This window comes from Ranitomeya variabilis, chromosome 8 (genome assembly GCF_051348905.1).
Source record: "Ranitomeya variabilis isolate aRanVar5 chromosome 8, aRanVar5.hap1, whole genome shotgun sequence".
In the NCBI taxonomy this organism is placed as follows: Eukaryota; Metazoa; Chordata; class Amphibia; order Anura; family Dendrobatidae; genus Ranitomeya; species Ranitomeya variabilis.
In genome coordinates, this window is record NC_135239.1 from 19,208,955 (window position 1) to 19,230,592 (window position 21,638).

At 41.3% G+C, this 21,638-nt stretch overlaps 1 long non-coding RNA gene across 1 annotated transcript in view; it reads right to left on the reverse strand.

The window, feature by feature from the left end:
- The window catches only part of LOC143788779 (uncharacterized), a 112,221-nt gene that overhangs the window by 10,434 nt on the left and 80,149 nt on the right, over positions 1-21,638 (reverse strand). The gene's annotated exons all lie outside the window — the stretch shown is intronic.

The following is a 21,638-nucleotide window of genomic DNA, read 5'->3' on the forward strand; positions in this document are numbered from 1 at the left end:
CCTGCATCCATCATCCCCTCCACAGGAGAGTTCTCGCTCTTCCCTTTCCAGTCATTTAACAATTTTTGTTTGAAAAAAAATATGTGCCCCCTCTATCTATTATCTATCTATCAATTATTTATCTATTATCTATCAATTATCTATTATCTATCTCTTAATTATCTATCTATCTATCTATCTATCTATTATCTATCATCTATCTATCTATCTATCTATCTATTATCTATCATCTATCTATCTATCTATCTATCTATCTATCTATCTATCTATCTATCTATTATCTATCATCTATCTATCTATCTATCTATCTATCTATCTATCCATTATCTATCTATCATCTATCTATTATCTATCTATCTATCTATCTATCTATCTATCTATCTATCTATTATCTATCATATATCTATCTATCTATCTATCTATTATCTATCTATCATCTATCTATCTATCTATTATCTATCTATCTATCTATCTATCTATTATCTATCTATCATCTATCTATCTATCTATCTATCTATCATCTATCTATCTATCTATTATCTATCATCTATCTATCTATCTATCTATCTATCTATCTATCTATTATCTATCATCTATCTATCTATCTATCCATTATCTATCTATCATCTATCTATCTAGTATCTATCTATCTATTATCTATTTATATACCGTATATACTCGAGTATAAGCCGAGAATTTCAGCCCATTTTTTTAGGCTGAAATTGCCCCTCTTGGCTTATACTCGAGTCATACCCAGGGGTCGGCAGGAGAGGGGGAGCGGCAGCTGTTTAATAATACCTGCTCCTGGCGCGGTGTCCCTGGTTCCCCGGCGCCTGCAGCTTCTTCCTGTATTGAGCGGTCACATGGTACCACTCATTACAGTAATGAATATGGACCCGACTCCACTCCCGTAGGGGTGGAGCCGCATATTCTTTACTGTAATGAGCGGTACCATGTGACCGCTCAATACAGGAAGAAGCTGCCGGCGCCGGGGAACCAGGGACTGCACCGCGCCAGGAGCAGGTGAGTGTAACGCAGTGCACGATACTCACCTGCTCCCCGTTCCACCGCCGCCGGCTGCGGCGGCGTCTTCCCCGTCCTCTGCAGTGACGCTCAGGTCAGAGGGCGCGGTGACACGATTAGTGCACGCCGCCCTCTGCCTGAATGTCAGTGTAGAGTACGGGGAAGACACAGCGGCGCCGATGGTGGAACACGGACTGGTGAATATAGCAAGTGCCGGAGGACTGAGAGGTGAGTATGTCTTTTTTTTTTTTTCTTAATCGCAGCAAAAGCATATGGGGCAAATATCTGTATGGAGCATCTTATGGGGCCATGTGCAGCATTATATGGGGCAATATCTGTATGGAGCATCTTATGGGGCCATGTGCAGCATTCTATGGGGCAAATATCTGTATGGGCCATGTGCAGCATTATATGGGGCATATATTAATATGGAGCATCTTATGGGGCCATAATCAACATTTGTGCAGCATTATATGGGGCATATTTTAATATGGAGCATCTTATGGGGCCATAATGAACTGTATGGAGCATTTATATGGGGCTCCTGATTCAATATGGATATTCAAAAACACAACCTACTGATGTCTCAATTAATTTTACTTTTATTAGTATCTATTTTTATTTTTGAAATTTACCAGTAGCTGCTGCATTTTCCACCCTAGGCTTATACTCGAGTCATTAAGTTTTCCCAGTTTTTTTGTGGCAAAATTAGGGGTCTCAGCTTATACTCGGGTCGGCTTACTGTATATTCGAGTATATATGGCATCTATCTATCTATCTATCTATCTATCTATCTATCATTGATCTATCTATTATCTATCTATTATTTATCTATCTATCATCTACTGTATCTATTATTTATTTATCTATCATCTATCTATGATCTATCTATTATCTATCTATTATTTACCATCTATCTATCTATTATCTATCTTCTTTCTCTATTTCTTTCCTATATCTATCTATGATAATTCAGATGACGCCATACACCATTCTCTACAGTGACGCGCCGTTATCGGTAACTTCTAGTAATAATCCTTCCACCAGTTTCAAGTTTGCCATTTCTTATAGTTTTGCTTCTGTTGTTCCCCATATTTGGATATTTCCTATATTCTGGATTTCCTTGGTGACTTCGTCTCCCTCCTCGGTGGGTGCAACATCCGTGCTACTTAAGGGATTGAGTTAAAATGTTAAAATTAAATGGCCGTTCTTGCTAAGTTAAATCTGTAAATCTAATGAACCTTAGAAGGAGAATGTTGCCTGCGGGCGTCCACTGCTCCTCTCATCATTTCCCTGATATATTGCTTTGCACTACAAGGTAGTATTGTCCTGTGCTACTTATGCGGCTATAACCCTTTACATTTCTCAGTATTGCATCCCAGCCCCCATACCCTGTGGTCCTTTTCCACTCAAAGACCATCATTTGCAGAGTCAGACATTCAACACACTCACTGCTGAGTTTGGGGGGTCTTCATCATGTACAACAATTCCTTGCAAGGGTCTTGGTTTGGGAAGGTGTTAAAACACGTCTGTTCTGCCAGCACCGGAGGCGCTATGGCACATATATTAGCACGCGTTTTATGGCCATGTGTAAGAACATGAAATAAACACCGATGATACATTATATTGTGGAGATGAAATCGCTTGTATATGCACATTGTCACTCAAGCCTGCGGCCGGGATGCAGCCTCGCTCCGTGTTTTCCACCATAAACTCAAAACTTATAATTCCTTCTTCTAAATATTATTTAGGTTTCTGTAAAAAAACAAACAAAAAAAATAGCACTGTGGATTTTAGAATTGTGGTCACAAAAAATCCTTATTTTCCTTTTTCTCTAGAGAATAAAGATAAAAAAAGTAATAGAAAGAAAGGAGAAAATTAGCACATTTTTTTATTAAAGGTCCAAAAAGTTTAGAGTCGTATAAATGTTTTTAATTTTTCTTCCATATTTTTTTCATGATGGTGTTAGATCAGAAAAAACTTTGTTTCAGTATCAAAAATGTATTAAATCACTGCTTACAGTGTAATAAACACAGCCTGCAGGAGCTCAGGCCTCCTCATGGGCAGGACCTCATGCCTCCTCATGGACAGGAGCTCAGGCCTCATGGGCAGGACCTCAGGCCTCCTCATGGGCAGGAGCTAAGGCATCCTCATGGGCAGGAGCTCAGGCCTCCTCATGGGCAGGACCTCAGGCCTCCTCATGGACAGGAGCCTGAGCTCAGGGGCAGGAGCTCAGGCCTCCTCATGGGCAGGAGCTCAGGCATCCTCATGGGCAGGAGCTCAGGCATCCTCATGGGCAGGAGCTCAGGCCTCATGGGCAGGAGCTCAGGCCTCATGGGCAGGAGCTCAGGCCTCCTCATGGGCAGGACCTCAGGCCTCCTCATGGACAGGAGCTCAGGCCTCATGGGCAGGAGCTCAGGCCTCCTCATGGGCAGGAGCTCAGGCATCCTCATGGGCAGGACCTCAGGCATCCTCATGGGCAGGACCTCAGGCCTCCTCATGGGCAGGACCTCAGGCATCCTCATGGGAAGGACCTCAGGCATCCTCATGGGCAGGACCTCAGGCCTTTGCATGGGCAGGACTTCAGACCTCCTCATGGGCAGGACCTCAGACCTCCTCATGGGCAGGACCTCAGGCCTCCTCATGGGCAGGACCTCAGGCCTCCTCATGGGCAGGAGCTTAGGCCTCCTCATGGGCAGGACCTCAGACCTCCTCAAGGGCAGGACCTCAGGCCTCCTCATGGGCAGGACCTCAGGCCTCCTCATGGGCAGGAGCTTAGGCCTCCTCATGAGCAGGACCTCAAGCCTCCTCATGGGCAGGACCAATAGGTCAGGTGATGATTTCTGTCAAGTTACACTTGTTTTCATTACAACAGGATTGAAAATTAGTTACCGCCTAATATCGGCTCGAAATTCTCATTTAGTCTTGGATTTTTTTAATGAAGCACATTGAAAAAGGAATGGAATTTTCAAACTTTGGGACAGATGTAAATGAGAAAAGAATGTACAATGGAAGATGATTATTTAAGCACTCTGTCATTGCAATTGCTGATTTTGCCTTTCTACCCAGCTAAATCTTCTCTTTTCCATTAAGTCTATGACATCACATGATTTAAACCTGACTAGCTGAATCCTTCTAAGTTCCATGTAGAAATAGGAGGTCATTTTTCCTGCATGAGTCATTATAGGAATTAAGTACTACATCACCGCAAAGTCCCTAGCACGGGTGAGGAATAGAGCAGCTGAATCAGGAGGTGAAGTGGAGGTAGAGCTGGGCTTGCCAGGGAAATTTCAGTGATGTAGAATTGTAGTTCTAATGATGACTCTACATAGAGCTCAAAAAGATTTAGCTACCCTGTTTTTAATCAGTGATGTCATAGACCGAATGGAAAAAAAGAAGAAATACCTGGGTAGAACAGTAAAATGAGCAATTGTAAGTACACAGTGTTGTATAATATGATGACTGCAATATATTAAGAGGATAAACATTTCTTTAATAGTATATTGCCATTGGGTCGTCCATTAGGCTGCTCTCCTCGTTAGAGTAATTTGTGTATTTAAGTCTGACAAATCTACATCAGATCTGATTACTTTATCTCTAATATTGGGGAGATCTGCAATGTGAATATAGGGCAGGATGTTTGAAGTCAGAAACTGTAGGAAGGAATCGACCCAACATTGGCCAATGCCTCCGTATAACAGTGGCTATTTTGTAGCTACATTTTGTATAAGTCGAGACAAACAGAATCTGAGTCATTGTATCCTTTTTTGGGGAAAATATATGTATTTAATATGACAGAACATTCCATATTGTAGACTCTTTGCTTGTGTCTATGCACTTATTTATTTGGATGACCTCTCCTATTATATTTATGAGTCATAAGCATTGAACTTGTCTCCATTCCCTCAGTGTAACTGACAATTCTTTTGACTCTTAGCAGTTGACTAAATGGTAAGGAATGAGGGAGACTTCTGTCATTTCTCAATATATAATTCTTATCCTTTGGCTTCTCATAAAGTGTCATCACCAATTGTGTTTACCATAGTGTCACCAATAAGTCAAGAAATTATACACTGGCTTCTGAACAAGTCAAGCTGAACTGAATCGTAGGGTCTAATGAATTCAAGAAGCCATGAACGTTGGTCAATTCAACTAAAGAGCCAGTACATAGGAGGAAAACATCGTCTATGTATCGCCTCTACCAGAGGACATGGCTGATGTGATGGGACATATATAGACGTAGCCTTCCTCAATTTCACTCATCACTCATAAAAATAAGCAAATTCTTCTAAAAAATTGAGATTATTCCATAATGTTTAAAAACAGGTCACAACAAGAAGACTAGACAACTTTTCAGCCATATCTGGTCTTTCTCAATCTTAAAAAAATACATCTAGGTTTGATAAATACCACATATGGCCAAAATGGACCCAGTGGAAGACCCTGCCGAGCTAAGGACAAAATTGGCCAATGACGCATGTGAATTATCTATTGGACTGAGTCACTCATAACAATATTTGCATAAGAGGGTGCCATATTTGTGCCCATAGCGGTTCCATGCAACTGGACAAAATATTCATCTCCAAATCATTTTTAATTACCAATTCAAGTAAAGACAGGATAAAGGAAACACTTTCTTCAGAGCACATGTAGTAGAGATAAACTTGTGCCTCACAGCAGGTAGATCTCTATCATGATTAATGGAAATATAAAGTGATACTTTGTCAAATGACGCTAACAACACATTTACAGTAAAGGTCAATTGAACCTGTGACAACTTACAGAAAAAAAATCAGAAGTGTCTCGTACATAAGACTATATCTGTAGCCAAAAGGCTCAAAATCTTATCCAAAAAATAACGATCTTGTAGAAACTATCTATCTATAAATAAGATAATACAGCAGCTTCTGAAAACACCAAGAAGAATGTAAGCTTGGATGTATCTATCTGTGGCTCTATCTATTTGTCATTCATTAATCACATAAGTAATTACACTATTTTACTGTGTCCGTTAGTCATGGTGTCAATGCCAGAATGTATCTATCACATCAATAACACATCTTTTTTCCGGAATGACCGTAGCAGATGTTATTGACAAAAAAATCTGGAAACAAAAATTACAACCAGGCATAATTTGCTCCATCCTTGCCGCGATCTATTTATTGATGTAACGCATCACGGAAGATACATGGACGTTTAGATTTCATAATTTTCAAAGCCATCAGTCACTCATTAGAGAGTTAAATTTATCTTTTTCTACAAAATTACATAATAATCTGCTGAGCTTCAGAGTATTTGTCGAAATTCGTCGGACAATTCAAACAATTGGCGATTCGATTCACCTTGCGTCTTTCACATGCTATAGCGCAGAAGGGAGGAGGTATACCGAGGAGCTGTCAATCAGACAAAGATTGAGTTTATACTTTTAGCCAGGATTCTGATATGGATTTTCAAAGCAAGCGCACCAGCTTCATCAGGTAGAAGGGATCTGATTAACAATGTATGCAATCTGTATTGTATAATCTAGTGACAGATCCACTTTAAGTGAGAGGCTGGAACCTATCTTACCATATAACTGTACAGCAAATGGTCATCGCTGGATCTGATCAAAACTTTTCGGAACCGGAGTTATGATAGATGAGTTAGTAAACAGGATACTTTGCCGCTGGAATTGAAATAAATACTTTGTTTTAATCCCAGGTTAGAGTGAACAAAAATACGTTTACCGCTGATGGCGCCGTCTTAAATTCCCATCTTAATTGAATGTTGGCAGATATTTTATAAGAAAATGTTAAGCAACTTGTTTTGTCTGTTCCTGTTTAATGCTTTGATAAATCAGCCATTGTTAGTATTCTATAAATGGTAAACCTCTAATTACCTCGGAGCTCTCTGATTTATACCTCGCCTCACTTTCCGTACATCTGCAGCCCAACAAATGGCTCTCAGAAGGGAAATCTGTTATGATACATTGTCAGTAAGATTAATCCTGATCAATTTCAAAGTTCACTCTCTTATTTGATGGCTTTCTTGGGAATAAGTGGGACTGAGATTGACTTCGTTTCCTTTCTGTCATTGATTAAACATTGTATTCTTGAAAAGGCTAAACACACAGATATCAGGGAGGCGGCGGTAATAGATACATATCGTACAACCGGGTGACAAAGGTGAAAGTCGCTGGAAATTACTAGAAGTAAATATTTACTTTCCAAGAATAAAAAATCTAAGATAGACAAGTAGGGGGTCTTATGTAATAACGGGGGTGTCGCCATCTAGCAAAACTTGGAGCAAAACCAACTAACTTATTTCTTCTTTAGTCACCCAGATTCCCTTTTTTAACCTCTTCATAACCTGGCGATTTTCCGTTTTTTTGCAATTTCACTTTGTTTCCTCTACAATTTCCTAGACTAACTTTTTTGTGTTTTTGTTGTCAACATGTTTGTAGAAGGGCTTATCTTTTTTTTTGGCAAAGATGAGTTGTAGTTTTCAATAACACCATTTATTTAACTATAAAATGGACTGGAAAATGGAGAAAAAAATTCCAAGAGGGGAGAAATGGTGAAAATAAACTTAATTACACCATTCTTTTTGGGCTTTGTCTTTATGGAGTTCATTGTTCGGTAAAAAAATAACTAGAAGTATAATTCTACGGGTCAGGACAATTACCACAATGAGAAACTTTTTTTTATTATCGAAATGGGTAAAAATTTGTAGAGATTTGTAAAAAAAATTTTTTGATCTGTGTCACCATTTTCTAAGACCTGCAACTTTTTATTATTCTTCTGTCGATGGAGCTGAGTGAGGACTTGTTTTTAGCGTGGCGAGCTGTAGTTTTATATTTGTATCTTGGGGTACTAACGATGCTTTGAACACTTTTTATTTTATATTTTTAGGGGAATGTGATGACCAAAATGGAATTTTGATTATTTTTCTTTTTATGGTATTTACCATATGGGCTAATTCAATTCATATTTTTTAGATCAGACATTTGAGGTTCCAGTAAGACCAAATATGTTTATTTTTGCATTTTTTAAAGGGGTAAAAAAGGCAAATTTAAAACAGGAAAAAAATTTTTTAAAATATTTCTAAAAGCTTTTTTTTACTATTCACTTTATTTTTTAGCTTCAACAGGTAACTTGTTCAGGATCTTCATCTCTTGTCCAGACTAGACCAGGGGCAAAGAGTATATCTCGCTCTGAAGACCACTCCATCCTGCACTATACTGTACAGACAACACATTGATTTTTATTAGCTTCAATGTAATACTTAATTTTACCTGTGGAGGCAGTGCAGGAAAATAAGACAGTTACTGTCAGATATTGCAGATGATCGCCGAGTGTCCCAGCAGGTAGACACTTCGTGATCTACTTATCAGTAATTGTCTTACTAAGAGTTGTATTATTAGCAAGGTAGGGCTGTAGTTAAATATAATAAAATATAACTTTTAATAAATACTTATTAAAAAGAGCCTATCAGACTCATAAAACAACAAAAATACCAACGTACATATATATACTAGCTGATACCATCAGTGAGCTATGCAATAAGCTCCAACACAGCACGGTGATTAATTCCAACACCTTATTTCAATAGAGACTAGCGAAATACAAGAGGTATCTTCTCCTATGTGCCCTCTATATAGTAAGCTTAGTCACCAAAACAAATCCAATCAAAGGGAATAAACATTGGCTGCTATTAATAATAGGAATAATAGGAACAATCTCACCCAAGATGGAAGTTGCTTCACAGGATATTATGGTCTGAGAATCCATGCATATAAGGTGGCACTCTGCGTGCCCGTTCCAAACCTCACTCATATGGATTTCATCACACTGAATATTATTTCTCCCTCATTCCAAATTTCTCCCAACGCGTTTCTTGTGGCAATATCATCAGGGGAGAGGCCACTTCAAGAGGATCATAAAGTGTGTGTCGTCTGTCCGGCACACATAAGAGGGTCGGTTTCCCCGCACACAGCTATTACCTTTATACACCGCGCCACCAGCGTTGAGTATGTGACGCACTTAGAGCTGCGTCCGGGTTCCGGTTTGCAAGCGATCACATGATCCTCAGTTAGGGGATCATGTCCGCGTGAAGCGCACAGTGACACGCAGGCGTCACTTCCGGTCATCAGGGGAGGAAAAAACTCCACCCCCAGGAGGAGTACCTAGCGTTGTATACATAGAAATGGACACACAAAGTGTCTTTGAATGAATAGGGAGGATTTTAACCCCTAAGGTACCTTAGTCGCAGGTTTACAAACCTCACTCCCATGGGGGAAGAGATAAATCCATGATATACAGATATGTCCTACAACCTCCACATTACGGAAGGAGAACATTATAAAAAGCATTAGTGGTCACTAGTACTTAGGGTATCAAGAAATCTCCCTAAGAGCGTTTATGTCCAGAAGAAAAAAACTATAAAAATCATGGCAGATTCCTCTACCATTTATTTTGTGCTTATGCTAAATATACCATGTAGTACGGGCAGAGAAAAGAAAAACCTAGGAACAGACTATTATTTTTATTAAATATATTAAATATATATCACCGGAATGAAAGGGATGGATTAATTACATAATCATTCCTAGTTGTTCAATGACCATTGGAGACCTAGTGGAACACGGGCAGACTATTTATCCCTAAAGGGGCCCTCAAACTCATTCCTGCCTAGCCTGTGGGGGTTGGCACCCTAAAAACGAGAGATGGCGCCCCCACTCCACGGCGGCCACCCCTATAAGGCCCTCATAATCCCTGGCTTTAAGATGAACTAATTAAGTGCCCGAAAAGGAACTACATCAAAAGAATAGAAAAGACAAAAAAGAGGGAGGTTATTGGGAAAGATACAGATAGACTACTGTCAATGCTTAAAAAGGGGGAAATTAGATCATTATTTGGGAATATGTATTTATAGAAAACAAGCAAAGGTCAGGATCTCATTGAGGCCCAATGGTTGTTGTGTTTTAAGACGACTCGTATTGCAGGAGGATACTGCAATGCGAGACGAAGTGGATATTTCATCTTAAAACACAACAACCATTGGGCCTCAATGAGATCCTGACCTTTGCTTGTTTTCTATAAATACATATTCCCAAATAATGATCTAATTTCCCCCTTTTTAAGCATTGACAGTAGTCTATCTGTATCTTTCCCAATAACCTCCCTCTTTTTTGTCTTTTCTATTCTTTTGATGTAGTTCCTTTTCGGGCACTTAATTAGTTCATCTTAAAGCCAGGGATTATGAGGGCCTTATAGGGGTGGCCGCCGTGGAGTGGGGGCGCCATCTCTCGTTTTTAGGGTGCCAACCCCCACAGGCTAGGCAGGAATGAGTTTGAGGGCCCCTTTAGGGATAAATAGTCTGCCCGTGTTCCACTAGGTCTCCAATGGTCATTGAACAACTAGGAATGATTATGTAATTAATCCATCCCTTTCATTCCGGTGATATATATTTAATATATTTAATAAAAATAATAGTCTGTTCCTAGGTTTTTCTTTTCTCTGCCCGTACTACATGGTATATTTAGCATAAGCACAAAATAAATGGTAGAGGAATCTGCCATGATTTTTATAGTTTTTTTCTTCTGGACATAAACGCTCTTACGGAGATTTCTTGATACCCTAAGTACTAGTGACCACTAATGCTTTTTATAATGTTCTCCTTCCGTAATGTGGAGGTTGTAGGACATATCTGTATATCATGGATTTATCTCTTCCCCCATGGGAGTGAGGTTTGTAAACCTGCGACTAAGGTACCTTAGGGGTTAAAATCCTCCCTATTCATTCAAAGACACTTTGTGTGTCCATTTCTATGTATACAACGCTAGGTACTCCTCCTGGGGGTGGAGTTTTTTCCTCCCCTGATGACCGGAAGTGACGCCTGCGTGTCACTGTGCGCTTCACGCGGACATGATCCCCTAACTGAGGATCATGTGATCGCTTGCAAACCGGAACCCGGACGCAGCTCTAAGTGCGTCACATACTCAACGCTGGTGGCGCGGTGTATAAAGGTAATAGCTGTGTGCGGGGAAACCGACCCTCTTATGTGTGCCGGACAGACGACACACACTTTATGATCCTCTTGAAGTGGCCTCTCCCCTGATGATATTGCCACAAGAAACGCGTTGGGAGAAATTTGGAATGAGGGAGAAATAATATTCAGTGTGATGAAATCCATATGAGTGAGGTTTGGAACGGGCACGCAGAGTGCCACCTTATATGCATGGATTCTCAGACCATAATATCCTGTGAAGCAACTTCCATCTTGGGTGAGATTGTTCCTATTATTCCTATTATTAATAGCAGCCAATGTTTATTCCCTTTGATTGGATTTGTTTTGGTGACTAAGCTTACTATATAGAGGGCACATAAGAGAAGATACCTCTTGTATTTCGCTAGTCTCTATTGAAATAAGGTGTTGGAATTAATCACCGTGCTGTGTTGGAGCTTATTGCATAGCTCACTGATGGTATCAGCTAGTATATATATGTACGTTGGTATTTTTGTTGTTTTATGAGTCTGATAGGCTCTTTTTAATAAGTATTTATTAAAAGTTATATTTTATTATATTTAACTACAGCCCTACCTTGCTAATAATACATTCATTTTGATTGGTGGCATTATATTAATAGTTCTTACTAAGAGTTGTCCCAAGTGGAGAAGCCCTTTTAGTCAACCCTATCAGTTAGTAGGATTTACTTTGTTTCTACCTCCTTTACCAGAAGAAGTGGCCCCTCAGTTGGTGAGCCCCATAACACTCACGGTTCTTGCTTATCTGGAAGTTACAACCTCGAGAACTATCATGTGATCACAGCACAATGACAGTTTTTCAGGCTTACAAAATTTTATTGAAATTTTGCTAGCTCATCTGCTCTTTAGTTTGAGATGATGACCCCAGATATTATAACGTCATCATTGAATGTATATAACAGACCTCAGAGAATTCTATTGATGATACCACACATTGGAGATCTATTAAGTAAGAAGATGTTAAAGTGAATCTGTCACAAGATCTCAAAGTACAAACTAAATATATTACTAAATACATCTGTCAGACTCAAAGAGGCTGGTGTACTTACATTGATAGTTTAGCCTGATTGACAGCATATCCATGTCCCTCCTCTCTTCTGATGTTCAATCTCCATCCGCTTAGACTGATTGACAAGTCCTCAATGTACCTCCTCCCTGCTGTATCTCCACCCACCTAACCCGATTGCCAGCTCCTCAGTGTACCTCCTCCCTGCTGTATCTCCAGCCACCTAACCTGACTGCCAGCTCCTCAGTGTACCTCCTCCCTGCTATATCTCCACCCACCTAATCTGATTGCCAGCTCCTCAGTGTACCTCCTCCCTGCTATATCTCCACCTACCTAACCTGATTGAGAGCTCCTCAGTGTCTCTCCTCCCTGGTATATCTCCACCCATCTAACCTGATTGCCAGCTCCTCAGTGTACCTCCTCCCTGCTGTATCTCCACCCACCTAACCTGATTGCCAGCTAATCAGTGTACCTCCTCCCTGCCATATCTCCACCCACCTAACCTGATTGCCAGCTCCTCAGTGTACCTCCTCCCTGCTGTATCTCCACCCACCTAACCTGATTGCCAGCTAATCAGTGTACCTCCTCCCTGCCATATCTCCACCCACCTAACCTGATTGATAGCTCCTCAGTGTACCTCCTCCCTGCTATATCTCCACCCACCTAACCTGACTGCCATCTCCTCAGTGTACTTCCTCCCTGCTACATCTCCACCCACCTAATCTGACTGCCAGCTCCTCAGTGTACTTCCTCCCTGCTATATCTCCACCCACCTAATCTGATTGCCAGATCCTCAGTGTACCTCCTCCCTGCTGTATCTCCACCCACCTAACCTGATTGCCAGATCCTCAGTGTACCTCCTCCCTGCCATATCTCCACCCACCTAACCTGATTGATAGCTCCTCAGTGTACCTCCTCCCTGCTATATCTCCACCCACCTAACCTGACTGCCATCTCCTCAGTGTACTTCCTCCCTGCTACATCTCCACCCACCTAATCTGACTGCCAGCTCCTCAGTGTACTTCCTCCCTGCTATATCTCCACCCACCTAATCTGATTGCCAGATCCTCAGTGTACCTCCTCCCTGCTGTATCTCCACCCACCTAACCTGATTGCCAGCTCCTCAGTGTACCTCCTCCCTGCTATATCTCCACCCACCTAACCTGATTGAGAGCTCCTCAGTGTCTCTCCTCCCTGCTATATCTCCACCCACCTAACCTGATTGCCAGCTAATCAGTGTACCTCCTCCCTGCCATATATCCACCCACCTAACCTGATTGCCAGCTCCTCAGTGTACCTCCTCCCTGCTGTATCTCCACCCACCTAACCTGATTGCCAGCTAATCAGTGTACCTCCTCCCTGCCATATCTCCACCCACCTAACCTGATTGATAGCTCCTCAGTGTACCTCCTCCCTGCTATATCTCCACCCACCTAACCTGACTGCCATCTCCTCAGTGTACTTCCTCCCTGCTATATCTCCACCCACCTAATCTGACTGCCAGCTCCTCAGTGTACTTCCTCCCTGCTATATCTCCACCCACCTAATCTGATTGCCAGATCCTCAGTGTACCTCCTCCCTGCTATATCTCCACCCATCTAACCTGATTGATAGCTCCTCAGTGTACCTCCTCCCTGCTATATCTCCACCCACCTAACCTGACTGCCATCTCCTCAGTGTACTTCCTCCCTGCTATATCTCCACCCACCTAATCTGACTGCCAGCTCCTCAGTGTACTTCCTCCCTGCTATATCTCCACCCACCTAATCTGATTGCCAGATCCTCAGTGTACCTCCTCCCTGCTGTATCTCCACCCACCTAACCTGATTGCCAGCTCCTCAGTGTACCTCCTCCCTGCTATATCTCCACCCGCCTAACCTGATTGAGAGCTCCTCAGTGTCTCTCCTCCCTGCTATATCTCCACCCACCTAACCTGATTGATGACTCCTCAATGTACCTCCTCCCTGCTGTATCTCCACCCACCTAACCTGATTGCCAGCTCCTCAGTGTACCTCCTCCCTGCTATATCTCCACCCACCTAATCTGATTGCCAGATCCTCAGTGTCTCTCCTCCTCTGTTGCTGCAGAAATCACACTCTGCTCAGAACAAGCAGCAGCTGTCAGTCAGGTGGGTGGGTGAGGGGAGACTGGACCTCATTTAAAATACTCATTTTAATATTCGGACGTGGAATTTTAAGGTAAATACAACTAGTCACAGATCTGCTTTAAGGCAAGCTGTTTTTTTTGCTTCCGTTTAGTATAGGGTGATAGATTATTGTAAGTATGTATTATTATTGGATACTCAGAATAAACACCGGCGCTAAAATGAAACTGTAACCCCCCTCCAAAAGCTGCAGGCACCTATGCAGGTGGTGTGTGTACACCTGCTATTACTGAATAAAGGCTATTAACAACAAACTTAGATGCCGCGCTACCAGGGGATGCTACTACTTTGTAGAGCAACACAAATAATGCAATAAGCAAATCCTAAGTTGAGTTACCTTGTGGCCGTCACTGATGTGTCCCCGTAAAGGCCGTGGGCTACTGTGGTAACCGTGTTCTCCGTGCTGATGAAAGCAGCGTTCCTCAGACTATACAGACAAGGGAGCGTCCTCCCGGTCTGTAGAAACCCCTGCGTGCACGCTGCTGATAGTGCCGGCAAACGTTCCCGGCCGATAACGCCGCCGTGCAGTAGCGTGGTGTGCGGGGGGCGTGGCTATAGCGGTGACGTCACCTGTCCAGTAGACGGACATACACAAAGGGCCAATCCCGACGCGTTTCGAGGGTACCGTCCCTCTTTCTCAAGGTGTGGCCACTCTGCTCACCTTCCCTACTATATAGCCACGTTCTCAAGTTCTATGTATGGCAATGGAACGCCCCTTATTATCCAACACCGCCCACAATATCACACACAGTGCAACCCACGCCTATGGACCTTGATATTGCTACACAACTAGTTATTATAACTCTTTCCCAAATTTCCTCTCAATATTCACCTAAGATATCCACCCCAAGGAATTTGATAAAATCCTTAATATTTTATTTATGAACAATATAACAAATTAAAAATCTATGCAAAAAACTTTTATTAAATACTATAAAAATATATTACAAAAAATTCTCAAACTATGTTAAAAAACGGAATATTATCCGTTAACCACCCTATTAATACACAGTATATTCTCTATATTCCCTAGATAATTTTTAAAAACTAAGAATAAACTCTACCCCATAAAATGTAAATTGAATAATATAATCTTGCCAAATTTAAAACCACGTCTGTTCAAATAGTATTTAAAATGTTATTCACATTCTATGATCTACAAGGCATACAACTCAATTTCGTGATTCAGTCCCTTTGGGGCAAGACTGTCCAATGTGAATATCCATTTGGACTCAACCTTTGACATAATTTTCAAATAGTCGCCCCCTCTTGGATGTTCCTTAACCCTTTGGATCCCGCAGAAGGATGTATGGTCACATGACCGGTTGTGTTTGTCAGCATAATGACGTGACAAAGGGTGTCCCAAAAAACCTTTTTTGATATTATCAAGGTGTTCTTTTATTCTCTCTTTGAGTCTCCTTTTAGTGCGACCAACGTAAAGTTTGTCACAAGGGCATCTCACTGTATATATGACCCCTCTGGAATGACAGGAAATACTATCTCGAATAGTGAATGATACTGTCCTATCCGCATTCCAAAACAGAGTTTGGACTGATCGTTTACTTTTAGTGCGTATGCAGCACGAGCAACTCCCACAGCTAGAAAATCCACCATTTTTGGAAAGTTGATGCCTAGATGTAGACACATTGCCCATTCCCATTTTAATGGTCGGGGCTATGATGTTACCAATGTTCTGAACCTTTCTATAAATAAATCTTGGGTGGTCGGGCAGTAATTCTCCCACACTCTTGTCCTCTTTTAGGATTGACCAGGATTGTGTATGTCCGTCTACTGGACAGGTGACGTCACCGCTATAGCCACGCCCCCCGCACACCACGCTACTGCACGGCGGCGTTATCAGCCGGGAACGTTTGCCGGCACTATCAGCAGCGTGCACGCAGGGGTTTCTACAGACCGGGAGGACGCTCCCTTGTCTGTATAGTCTGAGGAACGCTGCTTTCATCAGCACGGAGAACACGGTTACCACAGTAGCCCACGGCCTTTACGGGGACACATCAGTGACGGCCACAAGGTAACTCAACTTAGGATTTGCTTATTGCATTATTTGTGTTGCTCTACAAAGTAGTAGCATCCCCTGGTAGCGCGGCATCTAAGTTTGTTGTTAATAGCATGTATTATTATTGGCCACTCTATATTGTATTGCAGGTTGAGACATGGTAGAATCACTGCTGATTTGCGACCCTGACAGAAAATTGATACAAAAAAAAATCCACATAATTTTTAATTTTTGATAGAAAATTCTTCCAAAACTATTTCAGGAAATGAGAAACTCTTCCAAAAACTCTTCAAAGAAGGAGCATTTCCTGCAGAGGGTTCCACTAGAAATCCATTGTTTATGATCTCCTCTTTGACGTACCCTTAGTATCTACAATTCTAAATGATGAAGTGTAACTGTCATGTCAGGAGAACTTGCAGCGGAATGTCTGTGTGTTCCACTAGCTCCGCCTCCTCTCCATAGAATTCTACAAGCACCAACTGTCATATCCAATCTATCTTCACTGAATACAGATTTTATCCATGAAATAAAAGTAAAAGATTAATCTAGGAGAAGAAAGAAGCCGATTGCCCTGATAAGATATATTACAAAGTTGCTTATATTCATGTGCACCATTGATTTATGAAATCAAAATTAAAAAGACGGTTGCACTTTAAGCTTTGGGTCGGTGACATTAGACCCTCCGCGAGCCGTTTCCCACACCGAAATATAAAAATGCAATTGTTTTTCTTCAAAGTGATCCAGAACAAAGAGGAATCGTCCCTGCAGAAAAAACCTGATGATATAAATCATATAAAATCATATACAGGGCTGGGGAGAAGGGGAGACCGGCAAGGGGCTCAACCTTTTGTCAAAGTTTTTAGTGGTCTGATTTATACTGTAAAATATTTTTTGTGTTATTATTGATGTCAAGCAAACATTTATCTCAGGTGCCGCAGCCTTGGGAGACGTCAGCGAAAACAGTGACACTTCTGTTCTGCTCCTTCCTGGCAACTAAGTGGGTGGGAAAAGGGTAGTGTGACCCCTCACCCTCACCACCTGTCTCCCTAACAGCTTTGGCCTTTGGGTCATCTCAATTTCCCATCCACTGAGTGTCCATTACTGACTCGTACGTTGATAAATGCTTTTTTTTTTTCCTTCTTCTTAAAGGATGCGGCCAGGACTGCCAGCAACGAGCACCGGGGAGGGAAGATGTCCGTCCCGAGACCGCGCCGTGGGACTAATAGACCAGTGTGTCTGCGTACCATGGCGGCCGGCGTCGCCTAGCAACGGGACCCCCATCACAAAAGACGAACAGGCCGCCAAACAAAAAAGAAAGGAGATAAAAATGAGTCCGAGTCTATGAGGCTCAAAGGTTAATATTCCCACGTCTAATGGCTCGCTCTCGGATAATTGCATTTTAACCTTTTTAAGGAGGATGCAAGGGAGAGATTCTGTGCACAATAAATGAGACCTTGTGCGGACGAGTAAATGGCTTTTTACTAAATTCGGGCAGCTGTAAAAAGTGAAAAAAATAAAGTAATTTAAAAAAATGTATCCCTATTTTTAGGTTGATTGCTTATTATTTTAGGCAGGAGTGCAGTTCCCTTAAAAAGGCAGTCTGCTTTTTTCAGTCCCATTTAAAGGAGACTTTTCACTGGATTGTTAAAATTAAAACCAAGTATCTCCTCTGATTGCTGCTGTTTCACTGATTCTGGATCAATTTTCCTTTTTCTTCTGTGCCTCTCCGTTCCAAAGATATGCCCTCGGAAATATGGGGGCAAATGTTCCCTTTAACAAACTGGGCGTGTACTACAGAACTTCCTTGTGGGCGTTTTCTTTTTCTCCTCTGACACTGGCCAATCAAAACACGGCCACACCCACTAGGAAAATATGCAGCTTTTTATTACTGGGGGGCATAACTTTGGAATGGAGGGTCACAGAAGAAAAAGAAAAACTGTTCCAGAATCAGTGAAGCGCTGGAAATGAGATGAGATACTTAGCCTAAATATTAAAAGAATCCAGTGATGAGAGAATTTTAAGGATATGGGGGTATCCCACATAAGACCCTATTTTACCTATTGTGAAAGTCAACGCCTGCTAAAAATAATTTTTCAGTAGATAAAGTGTAATTAATTTCTTCTCTCGTAAATTGCTGTAATGTTTGGAAATTTCAGCACTGGGAACCTTAAAATTAAAAATGTAGGCAGCTTTGCAGATAGTCTTCGTTTGTAATATGTATTGTTTGTGTCTACAGCTCCCATGTAGAATTATGTGTCTCCATGGCAATAGACTATAAGCAAAACCTGTGTGGGATCGGCATCGTTCCCTTACATGTGTCCCAGTGGATGAGCAAGAAGTCAGGGTCAGAAGGGAAGGAGGAAGTGTGGTGGCAGGATCAGACTACACAGGAGTAGCTTGTAGTCTGTTACTATGGAGACACATGTCTGTAGATGAGCTGTGTACGCACAACACAACATTATTATTTGCAAAGGGGCTTTATGGTTACACAAAACTGTATATGTGCACTGTATTGTGACATTATTTTGGTGCTGTATGGTTCTATTATGTAGACATTCCCCTGAATTGTTGTTTCACACTGTATCGCGGCATTATTTGTGATCTGTATGGTGATATTATGTAAGCAGCATATGGAATTATCTGTGCCTTGTATTGTGGTATTATTTAGTTGCTGTATGGTGGTATTATTTAGACATTGTATTTGTACATTGTATTGTCAAATTATTAGATGCTGTATAGGGTATTATATAGGCAACATATGGGGTTATTTGCCCACTGTAGTGTGGCATTTTTTGTGTGCCCTTTCGTGCTATTTTTTAGGCAGTGTATATACAGTAGCTGTTATTTGCACACTGTATTTGGCATTGTTTGAGTTGGTGGTATTATGTAGGCATTGTAGGTAACTGTTATTTTGCCACGGTATTGTGCCATAATTTAGGTTTTTTATGATGGTATTAGGTAGTTATCATATGGAACTGCTCTTTGTGCCCTAAATTCAGGCATTATTTGATTGCTGTATGGAGGTATTATTTAGACATTGTATGGAACTGTTATTTATACTTTGTATTGTAGCATTATTTGTGTGCTCTATGGTAGCATTATTTAGGCATTGTCTGTAATTCTTATTTTACCCTGTATTGTGGCATTATTCATGTGCTGTATGGTGGCATTACCTGTATTGTAGATAGTTGTTGTTTGTACCCTGTATTGTGGCATTATTTGTGTGCTCTATGGTAGTATGATTTAGGCATTGTTTGTAATTGTTATTTGCACACAGTATTATGGCATTATTTGTGTGCTTTAGAGTGGTATTATGTGACATTTTATGTGACTGTTATTTACACATGATATTGAGTCATTAATTGTGTGCTGCATAGTGGCATTATGTGGCATTGTTTGTAATTGCTATTTGTACCCTGTATTGTGGCATTATTTGGGTGCTGTATGGTAGTATGATTTAGACATTGTTTGTAACTGTTATTTGCACATGCTATTGTGGCAATATTTGGGGGCTTTATAGTGGTATAATGTGGCATTGTATTGTGGCATTATTAGTGTGCTTTGTAGTGGTATAATGTGGCACTGTATTGCGGCATTATTTGTGTGCTTTATAGTGGTATAATGTAGCATTGTATTGTGGCATTATTTGGGTGCTGTATGGCGGTATTACCTTTATGTGTGCACAGTATGGCACAAGCTTTTAGTTGTTTTTTGTCATTCTATAATCAAGGTATAGTAATATTATCTATTAATTGAGCATTAGTTTTTCAGCTGTAATCCATTTTCAGATGCCATATTTTGCCCATCAGCCTGGGGACCTAATGCCACATCGTGGACAACTAGTTGAGTTCCTGTGCTGTAGTAATAATCCATCCACGGACAGGATTACACTGGATGTATAGGAGAAGCCATTCCTGTTATTGGGTCACATGAGCGATATCACGGCCCCTATAATGCCGCCATATGGTGCATCCAGATACTTCCATTACATTCTTAGTAAATTTGCAGCAATGAAATTTGTCTCAGTAATGAATAACTGCAAAGAAGAGGAAGATAATTTGTTTTGTCGGATTTGTTGTTTCTGGATCTTCCTTGGAAGAAGCTGATTAGTGAGCGCATTAGCCAATTAAGCCGCTGAATCGACGGCTCATAGACAGCGAGGAATTGGCTGCTAACGATCAATACTTGGGCTTTCTGTAATTAACAAGCATTCGATTAATTAACTAACAGCAATATGCAAAATGCTTCATTGACACCACTCTGCACACAGGCTTGTTATTTCCCCTTTGGCAGAACGTTGTTTTTACATCACCAATTACAAACGGAAAAATGGAAAACACTGCGGGCTGGGGGGCAAATAGCAAAATATACCCTTTATTAAGGTTTTCCCACCCTCTCTGGGAAATCCCTTGAGGGCACAGCCCCCCTAATATGAACCCCCATTATGACTCGCTGTCTGTATTTGTTGGGGGTTCCAGTCTACAGTTTGTGCTTATTTAGGGGTCTGGTCTAGGGGTCAACATCTACGGGTTAGTAATGCATTTGCCTTGGGGTCTGTTCAGGGGGTCTAGTTTGGAGTTTGTGTTATTTTAGGGTTCTGGTCTGTATTTGTACAGGGGGTCTCGCATAGTGTCTGTATTTTCTTTGGGGTCCAGTCTGTACCTGTTGGAGGGGTCCTTCTTAGTGTCGGTTTTTACTATGGGGTCTTGTCTGTACTTGTTCTGGGGGGCTGGTCTGAAGTTTGTATTTTTTCAGGGGGTCTTGTCTAGGGTCTATACTTACTTTGAAGTCTGAATTTTCCTAGTCTGAATATATTTAGGGGTCTTATGTCTGTATTCATTCAGGGGGTCACATATAGCATTTGTTTCAACTTTGGGGTCCGATGTGTATCTGTTTAGGGGGTCTTGCTTAGTGTCTGCATTTATATTGGGGTCTGGTCTCTGTTTGTTTGGGGGAGAGGGGCTGGTCTGGGGTTTGCAGTTATTCAGGGGGCCTTGTCTAGGGTCTGTATTTATTTTTATGATTGTATAATTCAGGTATTTCTTCATGGGTGACTGGTCTGGTGTCTGCGTTTATTTTGGGGCTTTGTCTAGGGTTTATAATTGTCTTGTCTAGGAATGATATTTGTTTTGGGGTCTTGTTTCTGTATTTTGCAGGGGGTCTTATGTATATTTATGTTAGATTTGAGGTCTGGGGTCTGTATTCCTGCTGGGAGCCATGTGCACAGGTTGTCTTCCTGATGCCTTATGTTGGGGGTGGACTCTATTACTCTATATGTACCTATAGATATATATTCACCCTCCTGGCAGAGCAGAATTTGCGGTAAGTGACTGACGCTTTCCATGACGCGAGCGCGTGATGGCTCCTCATTATCATTTCCTCCGTGTCCTCATATACCAGCGC